The sequence below is a fragment of the Mustela erminea genome, chromosome 14 (genome assembly GCF_009829155.1).
Source record: "Mustela erminea isolate mMusErm1 chromosome 14, mMusErm1.Pri, whole genome shotgun sequence".
NCBI lineage: Eukaryota > Metazoa > Chordata > Mammalia > Carnivora > Mustelidae > Mustela > Mustela erminea.
In genome coordinates, this window is record NC_045627.1 from 333,851 (window position 1) to 343,036 (window position 9,186).

Genomic DNA, 9,186 nt, shown 5'->3' on the forward strand with positions numbered 1-9,186 from the left:
GTATTCCCACTACATGTGTATTACACCTTTTATAATTGTCTTACAGTGCTTGGACGGTTCCATCTTTTTAATTTTTTTATCTTTGCATTTCAGTTTGGGAATTTCTATTGACATTTCTTCAAGTTCACTGATTCTTTCCTTGGCCATGTCCAATCTGTTGAGGAGCCCCTCAAAGGCATTTTTCATTTCTGTTAGAGTGGTTTTTACGTATAGAATTCATTTTGATTATTTCTTAGGATTTCCATCTCTCTGCTTATGTTACCCATCTGTTCTGGCATTTCTTTACTTTTTCTTAACATATTACCTTAACATATTATCTTAACATATTACCTTAACATATTAATCATAGTTAATGATTTTAAATGTTTTAAATTTCTGGTCTGATAATTCCTTCTCTGCCATACCTAATTGTGTTTCTAACATTTGCTCTGTCTTTTCAAACTATGCTTCAGTCTTTCAGTAAGGCTTGTGATTTTTTGGTGAAAACCAGACAGGATGTACTAAGTCAAAGGAATCAAACACAACAGGCCTTTAGTGTTGTTTGTTTGGCGAGGAGTTAGGCTGTATTTACTGTTTGCTATTGCCATAGGTGTCACAGGCTAAAATGGCCTCCAGTGTCCTTATTTTTGTCTCCCCTGTATATGTTCATGCTTGGGTTTCCATAAAGTCTTCTTATATAAGGTCAGACACATGACAGTCCTGCTGTTGTAGTCCCCCGATATTAGACAGGAGCACTATTGATGTCGTTGTGAGGTGTAGGAGAGGGGGGAGGTCTATGGTTTTATGATTAGGTCTCAGTCTTTTAATGAGACTGAGCTCTGGACTGTGATCTTCACAAGTGCTTCTCAGTTGTACCCCCACACCTGCAACTTGCATGGAATAGGACAGCTAGAGGGGGCTGAAGTTGTGTGTTTTCCTTCCTCCAATTGGTTAGGCCCCAGCAGACTAATAGTTTCTTTTGAGGGCAGACCTTATTAAGATGGACAGAATGCTCTAGCATTTTTCAGAATGGTTACTTCTCCCCTCTTCCTACAAGAAGCCCAAGGGATTTTTCTCCAATCTTCACCATGAGAACCTGATAGACTCATGGAAGTAAAACTCACCAAAAGGGGACATCTTCTAAATCCTGAGTTCCCCCAGGAATTTTTAACTTTCAGACTTGTCCAAGTATCAGACTGGAGTTTCTAGCAATTCATCAATTAAAATTTGGCTTTTCCTACACCAATAACTGATTCCCATCGAGATTTCTGTTTCTAAGCTACTGCTCCAGTAAGTTGTGATCCTCTGCCAGTAAGCTGTGACTCTATCTGCCTGTCCGTCTCTCCAGTTTGGGAGCCAGCTCATGAGCCTGTAACTTTAGTTCTCTAGTCAATCTAAGAAGAGTTGTTGATTTTCAATTTGTTCAGGGTGGGTTTTTGTTTGTTTGTGTGTTTGTTGTTGTTGTTGTTGTCATGAACACAGGAGTGACAACTTTCAAATACACTGGATCAGCATCTTTTCTTACTATTTTATCACCTGAATCCTGTCCTCTGGCAGAGCCTTTTCTCAGGGGGTCATTCTGATATTGGAGCCTACCTGGTGTTTTTGCAACCCCAAATAGACAACCTGTTTCTGCATTTATAGTGTAGCTTTGGCCCTTGGGTGCCTACCTCTTCCTACCTAGAGGGCTAGACCAGACAGGTGATTCTCACAGGGCTTCCAAAGCAAGCCTACCTGAAGGGGTTTTGTTGTGTGCCCTTAAAAACTTTATAATTTGCAGTTTTGATAGCTCACAACTCAGTCATCACTAACTCAGATCAGTCCATCTCACTATTAATCTGAATTTGAAAAATGTCATTTATCTCACATTTATAGTGTATCTTTACTTACGAAGCCCCAGGAACAAGTGAGGACAGTGTGGCCCAGATCCCTAAGTACAGGGTAGTTTTTGTCCTGCTAAAGACCCATTATCCAAACGAGGCACCTATTTCTTCTTCAGTTTATCTCTTTAAGATAAGCATAAGTTTTGTTGACCTTTATTCCCTCCTCTTTGCCCCAAACTACTATGATCTGTTATTATTATTGAGTTGAAACTATGGGGATAGGAGACAAAAGAGTGTTCCATGGAGTAACTTAGTGTTACTTCCTGAGTTTTATCATTATGATAATCACCTGTTCTAACTGCTCCGGGGAGTAGAAAAACATGAAACAGGTTAATAAACTATATACCTCAAGTTTTAGTTAGTAATCAGGAAAATGGAAATTAGCATCATGAGGCACCATCTTACATCATCAGTGAGGGAGGGTACAGGTGCCTGTAGGGAAGAGAAGCAGCACTGTCTTATCATACAACCTCTTTGTATGATTGTCTATTAATGTCTATTAATATGGAAGAGGTGTGCGAGAACACCCTTTGGGCCAGTGCTTCTGTTTGTTACACATGTGTGTGGGACACCTAGGACCTTCATCACGATACTGTTTGTTGCAAGTTGACAATGGATGAACAACTTGTGGACAATGTTACATGGACTTTCCATCAGCGGTGACAACAGCTGAGCTAGAACTCCTTGTACTAACATGGATAAAGACAAAATAAGTTCAGAAAGCAAGTTGCATGCACCACATACAAAAATTAATTCAACATTTATTGAAGACCTAAATGTAAGACCTGAAACTGTAAAATTCCTAGAAGAAAACAGGGAGGAAGCTCAATGATGTTGGATTTAATAAGGATTTCTCGGCTATAACACCAAAAACTCCAGCAACAAAAGCAAAAATAGACAAATAGGACCACATCAAATTTAAAATTTTCTGTGAACAACAACAACAAAACCAACAGAGTGAAAAGGCAACCATATAGAGAAAATATGTGTGAACCATTTATCTAATAAAAAGTTAATATCCAGAATAGAAAAAGAACTCCTAGAACTCAGTAACAAAAAACAAATGACCCAGTTTAAAAATGGGTGAAAAATTTGAATAGACAATTCTCTAAAGGTATACAAATGTCTAATAAGTACATGAAAAGATGCTCAACATCACTCATCATTAGGGAAATGTAAACCAAAACCACAATGAGCTATCACCTCACATGCATTAGGATGGCCACTACCCAAAACCCAGAAAACAACAAGTGTTAGCTAGGATGAGGAGAAATTAGAATGTTTGTGCACCATTGGTGGTAAGATGGTACAGCCACTAGGGAACACAAGAAGGAGTCTCCTAAAAAAATTCAAAATATAATTATCATATGATCCAACAATCCCACTGCTAAATATGTATACAAAAAAAAAAAATTGAAACGGGATTTCAAAAAGATGTTTGCATACCCGTGCTTGTGGCAACAGTGTTCATGATAGCCAACAGGACCCTTGGATGTCCATGAATGATGCTTGCTTAGGCAGTATATACACTAAAAATAGAGATTAGCATGGCCCCTGAGCAAAGATGACACCCAAATTCGTAACATGTTCCATGGTTTTGTAACTATACTATTGATTATTCAAATAAAATAATTGAAATTAAATTCATTAAAATAAAAATAAATTGTTGAGAGAAAAGAAAGATGTCCATGAACAGATTAATGGATAAACAAAATGCAGCACATACATACAATGGAACATCACTCAGCCATAAAGAACTTCACTTGTGCTACAACATGGATGAAACTTGAGGACATTACGCGAGTGACATAAAGCAGTCACAAAAACACTCGATGATTCCATTTGTATGAGGTATCTAAAGCAGTCAACTTCGTAGAACATAGAATGGTGATTGTCAGGCCCTGGGAAAGGGGAAGGTGGAGAGTTTGCTTGGTGGGTGTGGACTCAGTTAAGAAGGAGGGTTCATGTGTTTGACAATACTATACAGCTGGAAATTGTTGGGAGGGTGAATCTCATGTGTTTTTTTCTTTTTGCTACCGTTTTTCTTAAAAAGCAAGTTGCAAAATCATATGGACAGTAGAAAATCATGTGAGATACACACACACACACACACACACACACACGGGAATATTACTCAGCCATGAAAAAATGAAATCTTGCCATCTGCAAGGATGGAACTAGAGTATATTATTAGAATATATTATTAGAGTATATAATGCTAAATGAAGTAAGTTAGAGAATTGCAAATACCATATGATCTCACTCATATGTGGAATTTTAGAAATGAAACAGATGAACATATGGGAAGGGGAAAAAAAGAAAAAAGGAGAGAGGGAGACGAACCCTAAGAGACTCATAACGGTGGAGAACAAACTGAGGTTTGAGGGAGGCAGGTGGGTGGGGTATGGGCTAGATAGGGGATGGGTATGGAAGAGGTCACTTGTGATGAGCACCAGGGGTTGTATGTAAAGGACGAATTACTGAACTCTATTCCAGAAGCCAATATTGCGCTGTAAGTTAAATAGCTAAAATTTAATTTTAAAATACATACATACATACATACATACATACATTTATCAAAGAAAAAAATTAAGAAAGTTTAAAAACAAAATCACATACAGTTTAAAGTTTAAAAACAATATCCCATACAGTTATTTTTATATCATGAAAATATTAAGGCAAGCACGAGAAACAATCTGATGGGATCAAAGACCTCTGGGGAGAGAATTAAAGAGTATGGTCAGGTTTCTAGTGGAACATAATGTTTTAATTTTTTTTTAATATTTTATTTATTTGAGAGAGAGTGAGAGCAAGAACACACACAGAGGGAGAGAGAGAGAGAAGTGGACCCCCCCACTGAGCGGGGAGCCTGCTCAGGGGTTGGTCCCAGGACCCTGGGATCATGACCTGAGCCAAAGGCAGACCCTCAACCAAGTGAGCCACCAGGTGCCCTCTTATTTTTCTATCTTGAGATCTAGAGTAAATTGGGCAAAATAACTTCAAATTTGTTTTTAAAATTGCTCTATCTTTCCATTTGTTTGAAAAACTTGATAATGTTATATAAAACTCTATCTAGCCCCTCCTTTCTTCTTTCTTTCTCCAGAATCCCTCTGGCTTCCACACCGCCAGTGGCCTTTCTGGGCAGGCTATACCGATTTCTTTCCACTTTTGTCAAGTGCCCTCGAGAGTTGGCGTGTACTTGTGATTACTGGAACTGGTTCCTGGATTTATTTATGCTTTGGGCAAAAATAAGTCTTCCTTTCTGAGAGATACATCATGATTCTGGAATGTATTGGGAAGAACAAGCCAGAGGATGGGGGTGTTGGAAGTTGAGGCCCCGTCCTTGTTCCTTTGGGTGGTACCTGGGCACCCAGCCCTCTGTAAGCAGGAAAAAGCACCAGGGAAAGCTTCATTCCTGGGGGCAACTCCTGTCAGCCTGATTGTTGCTATGGCCAGGAGGGTGACAGAAGGAGAGCGAGGCAATATCTCTTTTCCTTGAGAGCTAGGTCTAAGCTGGGATCATTTTTTGGTCAGAGTCCAAATAAATTCCAAATGCACATCAATCCTATTCATCTGTTTCCCCTAAGGACCCAAGTTAGTTGGTTAACTCCAGGGCAAGCCCAGGATTTGGTATTGAATTTAAGGGAAAACGATCTCCAATGCTGGAACCAGTCCCTCCTGTTTCATTTCTCCTTGGCATACCCCAAACAGAGTCTGTATTAGGGAGTCACCTCCCTGTGGGTGTCAATGATTTAATCAATCGTTTCTATGTAATGAAAACTCAAAATAATTGGTTTTGAAGGACTTCCATGTTGGTGAACACATGGAGATTTGGGGAGGGAGGTGTGCTCAGAAAGGGCAGGGAATTTCCACACCCTTCCCCATACCTGTGTATCTCTTCCATCTGACTGCTCCTGAGTTATACCTGTTTGAGATAAACCAGGGCTCTTATAAGTAAGGTGTTTCTCTGAATTCTGTGAGCCACTCTAGCAAATTAATTGGAACCCATGGAGGGATTCGTTAGAGTCTCCAGTCAATAGCTAATGACAAGTACAGTTTTGTGATTTATATTAGGGGTGGGAGTGGGGGGAGCACTCTTGTGGGCCTGAACCCTTAACCTGAGGAATCTGATGCTGTCTTCAGATAGATGGTGTCAGAACTGAGATGAATTCTAGGCCACCCAGATGGCGTTGGGGAATTTCTTGGTGGTATGGGAAACCTCCAACCACACACACTTGGAATTGAGTGCAGAAATTTAGTATTATTTATGAAAACTTTAAATTTTTTAATTCGTTTAAAGATTTATATATTCATTTGAGAGCGGGGAAAAGGGCAGAGGGAGAGGGAGAGAATCTCAAGCAGACTCCCGGCTGACTGTGGAGTTGACCCAGCCTGATCCCACAACCCTGAGATCATGACCTGAGCCAAAATCAAGAGTTGGACACTCAACCAACTGAGCTACCTAGGTGCTCCTAAGCAAACTTTTGTTTAAAAAACTTAATAAAATTTTTGTTTATCAGTTGTGATTCCCATAAATAGTATATCAGAAATATTTAAGACATGGGATTTATACACCAAAATCATAATAGTGGTTGCCTCTGAGGAAGAGGAGTGTAGAGAGGAATAAAATTAAGGAATGCGTAACAGGGGACTTGAACTTTATACAACATGACTTTATTCCAGAGAGGTAGGAAACAAATGTAACTGATTTTTTTTTTAAAGATTTTATTTATTTATTTGACAGACAGAGATTACAAGTAAGCAGAGAGGCAGGCAGAGAGAGAGGAGGAAGCAGGCTCCCCGCTGAGCAGAGAGCCCAATGTGGGGCTCGATCCCAGGACGCTGGGAGCATGACCTGAGCCGAAGACAGAGGCTTTAACCCACTGAGCCACCCAGGCGCCCCCAAATGTAACTGATTATTAGCACCTGTTACTCTGAGGGGTGAGTATCTCTGGATTTGTTACAATAGTCCTTGTACTTTTCTTTGTCTTTAATTTTTTTCCCAAGTGTAAGAGTAGATAGAATAATGCTTTACACTGCATGGTGGTTTGGTCCCCCGGTGCTTCCTTACCCACATTTGTGTTCTTCAAAGACACCCTGAAAAGCAGGCAAGACTGGCAGGACACCATTCTTGGGGACTCACAAATGAGGGGGCTCACGGAAGTTGAGGGATTTGGCCAGGTCTGGGGCCAGTAAACCTGGGTTCCCTGATGCCAAGTTCAGAGCTCTTTGCTCGGTGTCTTCATCTCTAAAGTTCAGGAGACAGCTTGGCTTGCTGGAGGAAGAGGCTGGAAGAGGCTTCTTCTTGAACTGCGTTTCAGAGGAGCCAGGAGGAGTGACACTCACGTCTTGTGAGCTTGCCATACCCAGCAAGTGTGGAATTGCAGAGCGCAGCCCATGAGTACTTGATGAATTCATTTACTCGCTCAACAATTATCCAGCAAACTTGTACTAGGATCCAGGCTCCTCCCTAGGCATTTGAGATGCAACCAATAAACTAAACAGAGGGACAAAATCCCCTTGCATTCCAGAGATCAATGTGGGGTGCCCTTGTGTTCCCCTTGGAGGAGGGGACCCTCCTCCCAGGGTAAGATCCTCTCCCGTCTCTAGAGCACAATTTCCTCTGAGCTTTCTGAAGGGCCTGTCACAAGCCCAGCCACAGAGGTCATCCCTGGGCCACTCCAGCCTGGGTCCCACCCAGTGGGAAGGCGCAGAACATTCTTCCGTGTCCTGGCACACACACATCTTGTCCTCCTCTCCATCCTCCCCCTACCCTCCCCTTGGTATCTGGACAGGGCTCCCATCTGTCATCTATGTCAAGTTCATTCTCTTCATTTACCCTCCTCCCCATTTGTAAGGTTTGTTTCAGATTCTGCATAAACAATATGCAAAAATCAGTAAATGAACTCCCCCCCACCATGCACCCAGACGACCTGTCCCTCCATCCTCTCTCTTGGTGCAGATAATGGAGTCAGACCAGTTCCCGTGCAGCCAATGCCTGCCTTTCCCTGGAGCCCACAGCTATCCTGAAAGTGCCATTGGCCTTCCCTTCTGTTGGAAGCTTGTCCCAACCACCCATTTACATCCCAATCCCTCCCCGCTCACTCCAGATCCTCTGATTCCCGCTCTGCTTTTAATAGAAGCACATCACTTTATAACGCAATATTTACTTACCGGTCATCTTTGTCATTGCCTGTCCTTCCCCACCAGAACGTAAGCTCCATAATGCAGAGTTTTATCCAGTTAGTCTCCCCAAGCACCTAGAGAAACGCCTGGCACAAAGCAGTCCTTCAATAACCATATGTCGAGCGAAAAAGGGGGAAAGGAATGTATTAATCAGAAGCTGCCAGAATCCAAGCGTATGGAGAATGGGTCTGAGCAGAGGGTGATATGCTTACGAGTGTGAAGGGGGAGGGTGTCCCAAGAGCCGCACATAATGTAAGTGAGTTGCACGAAGCTGCGGCGCCTGGCCCCCATGGCAAGGGGTAAGGAGTCTCTGCTCTACCCAGAGAGCCTGGGGAGGGCGAGCCAGGGTTTTGCAAGTCACCACAGCTAAAACCAAGGCTGACCCTGCCAAGCCCCCAAGTCTCAAACTCTCAGTGCTGCTTCTGCACTTCTGGGGATAATTCAAGCCTATTTTTCTAAAGGCGGGGGAGGGGCAGGCAATAAAACAAATTAATGCAAGGAAGGCTTTTGGATGAAAACTACCTCTTCCTAAATTCTCCCTGTACAGATCACACAGAATTCACGATGGACATAGGGAGATTCCTGAGCCTTTGTGTGTGTGTGTTGGGGGGGGGGGGGGAGTAGGTCAGTCAAGAAACTAGCTTTTATTTTCATTTTATTTTATTTTATTTCTTTTCAGTGTTCCAAAATTCATTGTTTATGCACCACAACCTGTGCTCCATGCAATCTGTGCTAAATGCACTTCAGTGCAAATATTTATTGAGCAGGTACAGCATGCAAGGGTCTCTTCCGGGGCTGTGGGCTCTGAACCAGAGTAAGGTGAGGGCAAGGGACCATTAGATCTTAGAGCTGCCTCTGACTGCCCTCCCCAGGGGCAGCCTAGGGGAGCCTCAATCCGTTTAACATGCAAATGTGAAGAGTATTGCTCTCCAGGCAAAGCTTCATGGCTCATGTTTTCTTCTTTCCGAGGGAAGGGAGCTTCCCCAGAGAAATCCACGTTTTCAGTCTTCGCTGTTGATTTTTCATGGGTGCCCACCTCCCCTCCCCCTCCTTCATCGTAATAGTGGATTGTAATAGTGGATGATTTCTCCCCTAATCCACGGAATTTCATATGGTTCACCTCCAAGCTTCATTTCAT

The 9,186-nt window shown here is 42.2% G+C and overlaps 1 pseudogene; it reads left to right on the forward strand.

Annotated features, from left to right (window-relative positions):
- The first annotated feature begins 3,367 nt into the window (after nt 1–3,367).
- LOC116573804 lies at nt 3,368–3,461 on the forward strand (annotated as a pseudogene).
- Nucleotides 3,462–9,186: the final 5,725 nt, after the last annotated feature.